The sequence below is a fragment of the Chelmon rostratus genome, chromosome 22, assembly GCF_017976325.1.
Source record: "Chelmon rostratus isolate fCheRos1 chromosome 22, fCheRos1.pri, whole genome shotgun sequence".
Taxonomy (NCBI): Eukaryota; Metazoa; Chordata; class Actinopteri; order Chaetodontiformes; family Chaetodontidae; genus Chelmon; species Chelmon rostratus.
In genome coordinates this window covers 10,988,212-11,000,871 of record NC_055679.1, presented here as the reverse complement: position 1 = coordinate 11,000,871, position 12,660 = coordinate 10,988,212, and the positions used below count along the sequence as shown (strand labels likewise).

The following is a 12,660-nucleotide window of genomic DNA, read 5'->3' as shown; positions in this document are numbered from 1 at the left end:
GACCAAATGCCTCTGTGGTTCCACACAGAGGTCTATTCACACACTCAGAGACACGCTCACACACAGTAAAGGTTCTCGTGGGTCTAGTGAATTAACCAAATCCTTAGTGGACGAGCCTACTGGGAGTTTGGTGGATTTCTTCTTCGCTCTCTTGTTTCTTCTCATTTTCTGTCCTTATCAGTTCCTCTTGTTCATCTCTTCTGTTTCTGTCTTTCTTTTTTTTTCTTTTTTTTTTCAACTTGTTTCTCACATGAGACATTTGTTTGGTGCTTAAATTTAGGCTATCTTAGAGTGCAACAGCAGATGGTTCTCCTATATCAGCATGAATAGAGAATTTAATACATAATAAGAAGATCAAAAGTCAGAGCTGTGCTGTTGAGCCTGAGATGATGGAGGTCTTTTTCCAGCTGATTGACTCCCTTCTTGCTGCTCACACATGAATAGCTTGAAAATAATTTCACTTCTATGCTTTTTAAAATTTTGATGAACTCAGGAAAATGTATTTACATCCTTTTGTAGTGATTGTGTGTGGGACATTTAATATTAGCAATAACACAGAATTAGAAAAGGGCCCTACAGGCTTCACTTGTACACCAGTTATTACATCTTAAAACAGTTGCATGACATGATATTAGCTTATCTGCATAAGTTCCTTTATTTCTGCTTACGTGAGACCAACAGTCACATGCGTGTGTCACAATTGTGTAACAGATTGATGGGCTTTGCTTAGCTTGTATTTCTCCCGATTCCCAAATTGTTAAACCAAACTACTAACGATGGAGTTCATCCTCAAAACAGCTCAGATAGATAAGACGTAGCAGTTCTCTTGTTGCAAAAGATTTCCAGTTATTGAATATTGCCAAAAATCCACTTAATGGATAGAACAAGCTCAGAGGGATTCACTGAGATAGATGTTGCATGCTTTGGAAAGATCATGTGCATGTGTGTGTGTGTCAGAAATAGCTTGAAGTGGTGTTTAAGAGAAAAAGCAGGGGGTGTTAGAGAGTGGCTGTGTCAAATGAAGTCATTATAACACGCATCACTCTCCTCTCCCTTCCTCCCTCATCCCTCCGTCTCTCTCCGTCCTATTTGAAGTCATTTATGACACCTCAGGGTCTCGAAGGTGGTTACTGACAACACAGAGACTCCACTGTCTGCTGCTATGTGTGTGTGTGTGTGTGTGTGTGTGCGTGTGTGTGCAAGGGTGTGAGTGGTTTTACTCCCCCCTCGGTGTCTCTCTCTCTTTTTCTTTCTGTGGTGTCATAATTTTCAATCCCTCAGTGATGGATCATAGCCGAGACTTCCTCAATATTCCCGTCTGTGTGTGTGTGTGTGTGTGTGTGTGTGTGTGTGTGTGTGTGTGTGTGTGTGTGTGTGTGTGTGTGTTTGCAGTGTAATCGTCCAGTAAGTTGAGGCTGGTGTGGTATTTTTATGCACACACTTTGCCGCTGATAACCTGCCTGACAGATGGACAGAGTGTGAAGTTAGAAGTGAGTGTAAATCAGCGATGAAGTAAGCGATTTGGTGAGCTGTAAATTCTCCTTGCATAAGGTCTAATATGTTATGTGTAAACAGAAAGCGGTATTTTTTTAGAGGTTTGCCATCACTCAGTTGATCAGAATCAGTATTTTTAGACTGGATAGAGACTTTGCGAGTGCTTAAATGCCACTAAGATCATGCGTCTGGTCTGAATTTGGGTTCAAAACGCCGGCGTAACTTTATGGTGGACAAGCCCAGAGCAGGTTGAATTCAGAGGGATTAGATGTAAAATTCAGTTCTCCGGGAAAAAAAACACCTTTCCTACAGGGACAAATGTGTCATTATTAAAAGTATTAAGGAGAGCAAAAGGCTACATTTAAATCAACAGAGTGTCAGTATGGTTGGGCTGTTTGTAGTGCCATTATCTTTTGCACTGTGCACTAGCCTAATGGCAAGCATTCAGTCAAGAGACGGATAAATGGATGGATTCAAGAGAGAGTAACGTACATAAAACATGCATAAAAACACACCTGCGTGTGTGTGTGTGTGTGTGTGTGTGAGTGTGTGTTAAAGAATATGCATGTGTCCCTGAAAGTGTTTCCCGTGTTTTGCCCCTTGACCCCCAGCTGCAGTGCAGGCAGGAGGCTGTAGATCAAGGTGACCTCAGCTCTCGTCACTCTCCTTCCCCTCCCGTCTTTCTCACAGTCTCCTTCTTCTTGGCTTTTACTCCCATTTTTACTTTCTTCAGCAGACAGAGAATAAAACCGTGAGAGACAGAGAGAGAGAAGTTGGGGTGAAGAGTGTGTGAAAGCAAAGAGAAGAGGGAGTGATAGTAATATTTTATGAAATGGAACCAGAGAAAGAGCAGGGGGGAAGGTGAGTAATATACCACCATCTGCCCCAGCAACAGACACATTTGGCTAACAGGTTTACAGGTGGTGTATGTGTGGCCGTGTTCTTGGCCATTGTTCCACACCTTTGTGGCTAAATCTCGGCTCTAACGTGGACATTTTTAAGACTTTGGCTCTGCTAATGGCTTTGGATCGCTCTGTAAGATGATGATTTGGTATTTTCCAGGTTTCTGGTTAAGTGTTATTTTTTACCTCGCCCACAACAGCCTTAAATGATATTGCAGAAACACACACACAAAAAAGAAAACCTCAGAAAAGGGACAGGGACCATTTAAAAAGAAACATGTTTAATCCTCTATGCCTAAACATAACCAGACTTTTCAGTGAAAATAACGCCTTCAGCCACTTTAGAGTGAAACTTTGAATTCTGTGAACAGATGAGTGTGTCATGGTTTTAATTTAGAAGTAACTGCAGTTGAAAAAGATATTTCTGGGATTCAGGACAGAAGTCTCAATTAATTATCAGTTCATCAATGAGTTACAGACGATATGATGTGCATGAAAGTCTGGAAATTTCTTCAATACCACAGTTTTTCAGTGTTTCTTTTTCAGAGTCATGGGGTTTTTATTTGTTTGTCTCCCTCTTTACTTACTTCACTGTTCATTATTATTTGTTTATTACTGTCATGGCCTCTCCTGTTACTGTCAAAAGTTAAAAAAATGTCTAATCTAATTTATTAGGCCGCAGAGACTTAATCAGTATTAAATAATTCCCCTCAGTGCTCAACTCAGACACTTTTCATTGTCATTTGTAATTTTCCACTTGCGAACAACTTTCTCTTCTACATGGAGAAACGGGGGGAACGAACTAATCTAATTCTTTATCGCGATTAAATAGTTCTCGTCCAACCATGACTCAGCAACTTTCCATTATTGATAATTGCATAGATATCAACAAAGGTTCTTCTTTCACCACTGGAGGGAAAGACGAAACAATAATCTAATCTAATATTCCCCAGAGCCTTATCACGATGAAATTATTTTCTTCTGAGCATGACTCAGCAGTCCCCCCGACTTCACTCGGTGTTCATTTGTTCCTCATTCTGTCCGTTGTCAGCGGGTTACAGCCGAGAGCCGCAGGAAGGATAGATGGAGAAGAGAAGAGGAGGAAGGGAACAATGAGGGAGGAGGAGGAGGAGTGAAATAATGGTGTGATGATTAGATTAAGTGAGAAAGAGAGCTGGCACAGAAACAAGTGAGCTGAGGTCAGCATTCCTGACAATTAGAGAAAAGGGGAAGATGTAAAGAAAGGCCAGCAAAGAAAATGAGAGAGGAGGACGCTTTAATTTCTTCCTTTCCTTCAGTTTGTTCTCATCTTACCTCATTTTTTCCCCCTCACCTTTTCTCACCCTGCTCTCTCGTTACGCCACTTTCCTCTTTTCACACCTTTCCTTCCGTTTCTCCTATTGTTTCCCTCCACCTCCTCCATTTTGTCTTTTCCGATTAATAGTTTTTCGAGGTTAGTGTTTGGGGTTGAACAGTATTAAATATTAATAGAGGACAGACAAGAGAATAGAAAAAGGGAGGAGAGAAATATTTTGTTGCTAAAGCTAGATGAACTACAACAGCTAGCAAGTTAATGTGACCAGCAGCCAGGATATGACAGTCAAAACAGATCTCAGAGCTGCTTTCTATTGTCTCTGTACTGTGTCATTTGCTGCCTCCCGACATTTTGTTTTCAGAATTGTACATCATTTTATTCAACAAAGAGCTTTACTGGAGAGGTAATGAGCTTGCTAAATGCTTCTTAGTGGTCACTTAGCAAGCTTGTCAGCTTGCAAAAGGAACAGTAAGTTTGCCTGACTTGTTCAAAACACGTGTACCAGTGGCTGTCACATGTTAAGCTCACTGTTAAGGTGGCTTGCTACTTGTGCAATGATGCAATTTTTAGAGTTGCAAAAGTTGAACTTCGAAACATTTGCGCAGATGTACTTTTCCGCTGCGAGCAAGTCCAGCAATGTAGGCAAATAGTTTGAATGATGTTATTTAGCGGAAGAAGTTCATCATTTTAAAAGCTGATCTAACCTGTTGACTTCAGTTTGAATATGTTAGGAAAAAGACTTTTTGATATTTGTTTTATTGGCTTAAATTCTGACTCAAAGCCTTTGTTGCATGCATTTTTCAGCAAGACGTTTGTAGAAACAAAAAACTAACATGAAGACTGAAAAGACAAAAGAAACCAGTGGAAAAAGACAGTACAATGGGAAAGAAAAAGACATTGAAATGAGGACATGTTGCAGAGAGGAGGGAGGAAAAGAGTGGGAGAGAGAATTAGTCACGGATACAAGGGCATGTTAAGGAGCTCAAAAGTCAAGAGGGAGAGAAAGCAAGAGAGGAAAAACATAAAATCCTGTGTCTATAGAGAGAAAGAGACTGAAGATCACAGTAAAACAAAAGTTCAGATCATGACAGAAAAAGGGACAAAGGAGCATAGTCTTAGGTACATTTTGTTACAGAACACAGAGACTTAGTCATAGAAAGTACTTCGTGTGAGAGGGCTGAGAGATAAAGACAGGAAGAAGGAAAAGGGAGGACTTGGGGATTATTTAGATTCAAAAAGCTCTAAGATGAGGAGAAAGAAAGAAGGGAACAATGGCAGAAAGTGTGTTAGCAGAAGGGTAGTAAGAAGATTTAGATGTAGAAAAGCCATGTTGGTGAGATCAGAGATCAGGCATCCTCATGAAACCCCTGATCCTCTTCCACTTAACTCTGCCACACCTCACTCTTCTTATGGTTGTTTTTTCTTTCTTTGGCTCACTGTTAAGATGGCCAGGCCGTCTCGGGAGCCAGACTCAAGGTCTGACATCTGTGGATGTTGTCGGTTGCTGTTCTTTTAACTGCCCTCCACTATCCTTCATGCTCTTAGTCCAGGACAGCGAATGCCGGCGCGAAATGGGACCCTTTTTTTAGGGGTGTTTAGCCCGGCTGGCGCTACCCGGGGACCGAGAGACTGGCTCCCCTCCTCCAATCGCCTCTCCCCATTTCCATCTTTCGCGGGCCAATCGCGCCTCGCCATTTCCATCTTTCGGCCGACGGCCAATCGCGGTGCCTCATTTCCATCTTTTCCCCCGGCCAATCGCGGCTCGCCATTTCCATCTTTCCCCGTGGCCAATCGCTGCCGGTTTCCGGCCAGTACGAAAATAAACCCGGGAAAGGGAGCCGGCTGCGGTGTTCACGTCTGATGCCGCTTCAAGTGTCGCGGTCCGCTTCTGCTGCTTTCAGGTTTCATCCGCCGACATAAAGAGGTGAGCTGCTGCTGCTGGCGAACTTATTTTATACTTATTTGATTTTGACGACGAGCTAGCTAGCTTCTTTACGCTGTTACGCTATATGACGATCGCTTTGTCGGCATTAATGTCGTTGCATAACGTTACTGTCTTGGTGCACGTCGGTGCAGATAATGTCGCCGTTAATATTTTTCTTATCCAGAAATACAAAAATCTGATGCTGTGAGAAGTTACACTCTGACAGATGTGTTATTTGTCTGTCTGTGATATTGTGTGTTTTTGATTTTGCTGTACTCTTGTATTTATCAGGGTGTAGATGAGCGCAGTGACCCAGGGATGGACCGAGTGGACAGCCTGGCAGAGTATTTGCTGGGGCTGAGGACTCAAACTGGACAAACACTGAGCAACCAGCAGGCCACCACCATCAAAGCCCTGTGGCAGAACCTTCTGTGTATGCCACTCGCTGCTGGTCCTGCTGCAGGACCAGCAGCGAGTGGCATACACTGCATGGCACCAAGTGCCAACAGGACACTTCAGGTGTTGTAAAAAAGAAACCTGAATTTAAACCAGGTGTGGAGAGCATGACATGTTGTGTCTGAGCATCAACAGGATCCCCTGCCAAGTGGCCAGACTGTTGTCGTCTCATAGAGTCCAACTTTGTCAGACTCTGTAACATTAAGAGCCCTAAAAAGCATGCAGTTAACCTCTGACAAGATGGACTCAGGTTCTCAGAGACTACAGCAAAATCAGGCAGCTGGTCCTGGGTAATGGTACGGTCATGCACAACACTACTCTGCAGTTGTTTGATGTGAATCAGACGGTGGCACAACAAGTGACTGACGGGGTAGAAATGTAGTATTCTGCTGCAAGGAGTCAACCTGCCTGCTGCCTCTATTCCTGCTGCTCCTGTCCCTCTCCCACCTGTACAGCCATGCCCCACAGCCTGCTTCTTCTATTAGCCCATTGCTGTAATAATTTTATTATCATCACATGTAACAGGTCTGAAAGTCAGCATTACAGAAATAACATACTGTATATGCTGACAAATATTGTGTGTTCCTGGGAAAGTGTGTCGATATTGTGTTTTAGTATATACAGTATATATATTGTAGAGCAGTGTTTTCTAGCTTTAATTATTATACTTTGTATTCATTTTATTTATACATTTTCTTTCATTAATTTCTTTGTGTGTGTGTGTGTGTTATGGTTACAATTGTGTGCATGAGAGAGAATTAAGGTGTATATTTTCTAATAAAATTTATATTTCTACAGCAGTAAAAATGAATCATTTCGACTAAACATATCTGTAAAAACAGGAGTCAGGTAAAGTTTAGCTTTTTGCAAACTCAAGCAGACAATGAAATAACAAGAAAGGAACCAAACAGTATTGCAAACAGTTCCACATTGTACAGTCAGCTAGACAAGGCAGATGCATCGTTGCAGTGCTTTATTCCATTAGTTGTTTATTAGTTGACTCTTAATCTCATGGTCGTGGGTTCGAGCCCCACGTTGGGCGATGGAATTTTGATCCATTGTGTCCACGCATCAAATCACTTTCCTGTGCATTGATGGATGGGCACGGAAATACTAAAATACATTGACTGTGCCAATGCCACATGAACCCAGGACATCTGTGGATGTTGGCTGATTGATGGATGGGAACAGATCGACTGAAGTATGCTGTCTTTGGCAATGGCACCTGAACCCAGAACATCTGTGGATGTTGTGGGTTGCTGTTCGCTTAACTGAACTCTGCCTTTTAGTTGTCAGGATTGCCCAGCAAACCCAGGACCCATGTTGACTTTGTCAATGCCACCTGAACATCTGTGGATGTTGTAGGTTGTTGCTGTTATCTGTGCTCAACTCTGGCTAAGAAAAGAGATGGCCAGGCATCCAATGCCAGTCTCAGGAGCCAGACTCAAGGACTGACTTACCAAACTGACTGTGGATGTTGTAGGTTGTTGCTCTCTCAACTGAACTCTGGGGTTTAGGTGTCAGGACGCCCAGCAACATGGTCCTGAGGTTGCTGGGCAACTCTGGCTAAGAAAAGAGATGGCCAGGCAGTCTCAGGAGCCAGACTCCAGGACTGAACTCTGCCATTTAGGGGAATTTTGATCCATTGTGTCCACGCAACCAATCACTTTCCTGTGGATGTGTTGTCTTGGTTGATGGATGGGCACAGAAACACTGAAATACGTTGACTGTGCCAATGCCACCTGAACCCAGGACATCTGTGGATGTTGGCCTGATTGATGGATGGGAACAGATCGACTGAAGTATGTTGTCTTTGGCAATGGCACCTGAACCCAGAACATCTGTAGATGTTGTGGGTTGCTGTTTTCTTAGCTCAACTCTAGCTAAGAAAAGAGATGGCCAGGCAGTCTCAGGAGCCAGACTCAAGGACTGACTTACCAAACTGACTGTGGATGTTGTAGGTTGTTGCTCTCTCAACTGAACTCTGGGGTTTAGGTGTCAGGACGCCCAGCAACATGGTCCTGAGGTTGCTGGGCAACTCTGGCTAAGAAAAGAGATGGCCAGGCAGTCTCAGGAGCCAGACTCCAGGACTGAACTCTGCCATTTAGGGGAATTTTGATCCATTGTGTCCACGCAACCAATCACTTTCCTGTGGATGTGTTGTCTTGGTTGATGGATGGGCACAGAAATACTGAAATACGTTGACTGTGCCAATGCCACCTGAACCCAGGACATCTGTGGATGTTGGCCTGATTGATGGATGGGAACAGATCGACTGAGGTATGTTGTCTTTGGCAATGGCACCTGAACCCAGAACATCTGTGGATGTTGTGGGTTGCTGTTCGCTTAACTGAACTCTGCCTTTTAGTTGTCAGGATTGCCCAGCAACCCCAGGACCCATGTTGACTTTGTCAATGCCACCTGAACCCAGGACATGTGTGGATGTTGTAGGTTGCTGTTTTCTTAACTCAACTCTGGCTAAGAAAAGAGATGGCCAGGCAGTCTCAGGAGCCAGACTCAAGGACTGACTTACCAAACTGACTTGTGTCCTCTGCATTTAGGGGTGTGGCTTCAAATTCCCCTTCTGGCACAGATTTTATCTGCAGATGTCTTCCTTGTGTGATGTATAAATGTATGGTTTTGGGATTGAGGAGAGTCAACCCAGAAGTGCAGCCCTCCATTATCCGTCATGCTCTTAGTCCAGGACAGCGAATGCCGGCGCGAAATCGGACCCTTTTTTTAGGGGTGTTTAGCCCGGCTAGCTCAGTCGGTAGAGCATGAGACTCTTAATCTCAGGGTCGTGGGTTCGAGCCCCACGTTGGGCGATGGAATTTTGATCCATTGTGTCCACGCAACCAATCACTTTCCTGTGGATGTGTTGTCTTGGTTGATGGATGGGCACAGAAATACTGAAATACGTTGACTGTGCCAATGCCACCTGAACCCAGGACATCTGTAGATGTTGTAGGTTGCTGTTCTCTTAGCTCAACTCTGGCTAAGAAAAGAGATGGCCAGGCAGTCTCAGGAGCCAGACTCAAGGACTGAACTCTGCCTTTTAGTTGTCAGGATTGCCCAGCAACCCCAGGACCCATGTTGACTTTGTCAATGCCACCTGAACCCACGACATCTGTTGATGTTGTAGGTTGCTGTTTTCTTAGCTCAACTCTGGCTAAGAAAAGAGATGGCCAGGCAGTCTCAGGAGCCAGACTCAAGGACTGACTTACCAAACTGACTGTGGATGTTGTAGGTTGTTGCTCTCTCAACTGAACTCTGGGGTTTAGGTGTCAGGACGCCCAGCAACATGGTCCTGAGGTTGCTGGGCAACTCTGGCTAAGAAAAGAGATGGCCAGGCAGTCTCAGGAGCCAGACTCCAGGACTGAACTCTGCCATTTAGGGGAATTTTGATCCATTGTGTCCACGCAACCAATCACTTTCCTGTGGATGTGTTGTCTTGGTTGATGGATGGGCACAGAAATACTGAAATACGTTGACTGTGCCAATGCCACCTGAACCCAGGACATCTGTGGATGTTGGCCTGATTGATGGATGGGAACAGATCGACTGAAGTATGTTGTCTTTGGCAATGGCACCTGAACCCAGAACATCTGTGGATGTTGTGGGTTGCTGTTTTCTTAGCTCAACTCTGGCTAAGAAAAGAGATGGCCAGGCAGTCTCAGGAGCCAGACTCAAGGACTGACTTACCAAACTGACTGTGGATGTTGTAGGTTGTTGCTCTCTCAACTGAACTCTGGGGTTTAGGTGTCAGGACGCCCAGCAACATGGTCCTGAGGTTGCTGGGCAACTCTGGCTAAGAAAAGAGATGGCCAGGCAGTCTCAGGAGCTAGACTCCAGGACTGAACTCTGCCATTTAGGGGAATTTTGATCCATTGTGTCCACGCAACCAATCACTTTCCTGTGGATGTGTTGTCTTGGTTGATGGATGGGCACAGAAATACTGAAATACGTTGACTGTGCCAATGCCACCTGAACCCAGGACATCTGTGGATGTTGGCCTGATTGATGGATGGGAACAGATCGACTGAGGTATGTTGTCTTTGGCAATGGCACCTGAACCCAGAACATCTGTGGATGTTGTGGGTTGCTGTTCGCTTAACTGAACTCTGCCTTTTAGTTGTCAGGATTGCCCAGCAACCCCAGGACCCATGTTGACTTTGTCAATGCCACCTGAACCCAGGACATCTGTGGATGTTGTAGGTTGCTGTTTTCTTAACTCAACTCTGGCTAAGAAAAGAGATGGCCAGGCAGTCTCAGGAGCCAGACTCAAGGACTGACTTACCAAACTGACTGTGGATGTTGTAGGTTGTTGCTCTCTCAACTGAACTCTGGGGTTTAGGTGTCAGGACGCCCAGCAACATGGTCCTGAGGTTGCTGGGCAACTCTGGCTAAGAAAAGAGATGGCCAGGCAGTCTCAGGAGCTAGACTCCAGGACTGAACTCTGCCATTTAGGGGAATTTTGATCCATTGTGTCCACGCAACCAATCACTTTCCTGTGGATGTGTTGTCTTGGTTGATGGATGGGCACAGAAATACTGAAATACGTTGACTGTGCCAATGCCACCTGAACCCAGGACATCTGTGGATGTTGGCCTGATTGATGGATGGGAACAGATCGACTGAGGTATGTTGTCTTTGGCAATGGCACCTGAACCCAGAACATCTGTGGATGTTGTGGGTTGCTGTTCGCTTAACTGAACTCTGCCTTTTAGTTGTCAGGATTGCCCAGCAACCCCAGGACCCATGTTGACTTTGTCAATGCCACCTGAACCCAGGACATGTGTGGATGTTGTAGGTTGCTGTTTTCTTAACTCAACTCTGGCTAAGAAAAGAGATGGCCAGGCAGTCTCAGGAGCCAGACTCAAGGACTGACTTACCAAACTGACTTGTGTCCTCTGCATTTAGGGGTGTGGCTTCAAATTCCCCTTCTGGCACAGATTTTATCTGCAGATGTCTTCCTTGTGTGATGTATAAATGTATGGTTTTGGGATTGAGGAGAGTCAACCCAGAAGTGCAGCCCTCCATTATCCGTCATGCTCTTAGTCCAGGACAGCGAATGCCGGCGCGAAATCGGACCCTTTTTTTAGGGGTGTTTAGCCCGGCTAGCTCAGTCGGTAGAGCATGAGACTCTTAATCTCAGGGTCGTGGGTTCGAGCCCCACGTTGGGCGATGGAATTTTGATCCATTGTGTCCACGCAACCAATCACTTTCCTGTGGATGTGTTGTCTTGGTTGATGGATGGGCACAGAAATACTGAAATACGTTGACTGTGCCAATGCCACCTGAACCCAGGACATCTGTAGATGTTGTCGGTTGCTGTTCTCTTAGCTCAACTCTGGCTAAGAAAAGAGATGGCCAGGCAGTCTCAGGAGCCAGACTCAAGGACTGAACTCTGCCTTTTAGTTGTCAGGATTGCCCAGCAACCCCAGGACCCATGTTGACTTTGTCAATGCCACCTGAACCCACGACATCTGTTGATGTTGTAGGTTGCTGTTTTCTTAGCTCAACTCTGGCTAAGAAAAGAGATGGCCAGGCAGTCTCAGGAGCCAGACTCAAGGACTGACTTACCAAACTGACTGTGGATGTTGTAGGTTGTTGCTCTCTCAACTGAACTCTGGGGTTTAGGTGTCAGGACGCCCAGCAACCTGGTCCTGAGGTTGCTGGGCAACTCTGGCTAAGAAAGGAGATGGCCAGGCAGTCTCAGGAGCCAGACTCCAGGACTGAACTCTGCCATTTAGGGGAATTTTGATCCATTGTGTCCACGCAACCAATCACTTTCCTGTGGATGTGTTGTCTTGGTTGATGGATGGGCACAGAAATACTGAAATACGTTGACTGTGCCAATGCCACCTGAACCCAGGACATCTGTGGATGTTGGCCTGATTGATGGATGGGAACAGATCGACTGAAGTATGTTGTCTTTGGCAATGGCACCTGAACCCAGAACATCTGTGGATGTTGTGGGTTGCTGTTTTCTTAGCTCAACTCTGGCTAAGAAAAGAGATGGCCAGGCAGTCTCAGGAGCCAGACTCAAGGACTGACTTACCAAACTGACTGTGGATGTTGTAGGTTGTTGCTCTCTCAACTGAACTCTGGGGTTTAGGTGTCAGGACGCCCAGCAACATGGTCCTGAGGTTGCTGGGCAACTCTGGCTAAGAAAAGAGATGGCCAGGCAGTCTCAGGAGCTAGACTCCAGGACTGAACTCTGCCATTTAGGGGAATTTTGATCCATTGTGTCCACGCAACCAATCACTTTCCTGTGGATGTGTTGTCTTGGTTGATGGATGGGCACAGAAATACTGAAATACGTTGACTGTGCCAATGCCACCTGAACCCAGGACATCTGTGGATGTTGGCCTGATTGATGGATGGGAACAGATCGACTGAGGTATGTTGTCTTTGGCAATGGCACCTGAACCCAGAACATCTGTGGATGTTGTGGGTTGCTGTTCGCTTAACTGAACTCTGCCTTTTAGTTGTCAGGATTGCCCAGCAACCCCAGGACCCATGTTGACTTTGTCAATGCCACCTGAACCCAGGACATCTGTGGATGT

At 45.2% G+C, this 12,660-nt stretch overlaps 1 protein-coding gene and 2 non-coding genes across 4 annotated transcripts in view; all 3 read left to right on the top strand.

The window, feature by feature from the left end:
• Nucleotides 1-12,660, top strand: part of LOC121625548 (ELKS/Rab6-interacting/CAST family member 1-like) — a 132,843-nt gene that overhangs the window by 89,516 nt on the left and 30,667 nt on the right. The gene's annotated exons all lie outside the window — the stretch shown is intronic.
• Nucleotides 8,844-8,916, top strand: trnak-cuu. Its single transcript has one exon. It is a non-coding gene; the product is annotated as a tRNA-Lys (tRNA).
• On the top strand, nt 11,203-11,275 carry trnak-cuu. Its single transcript has one exon. It is a non-coding gene; the product is annotated as a tRNA-Lys (tRNA).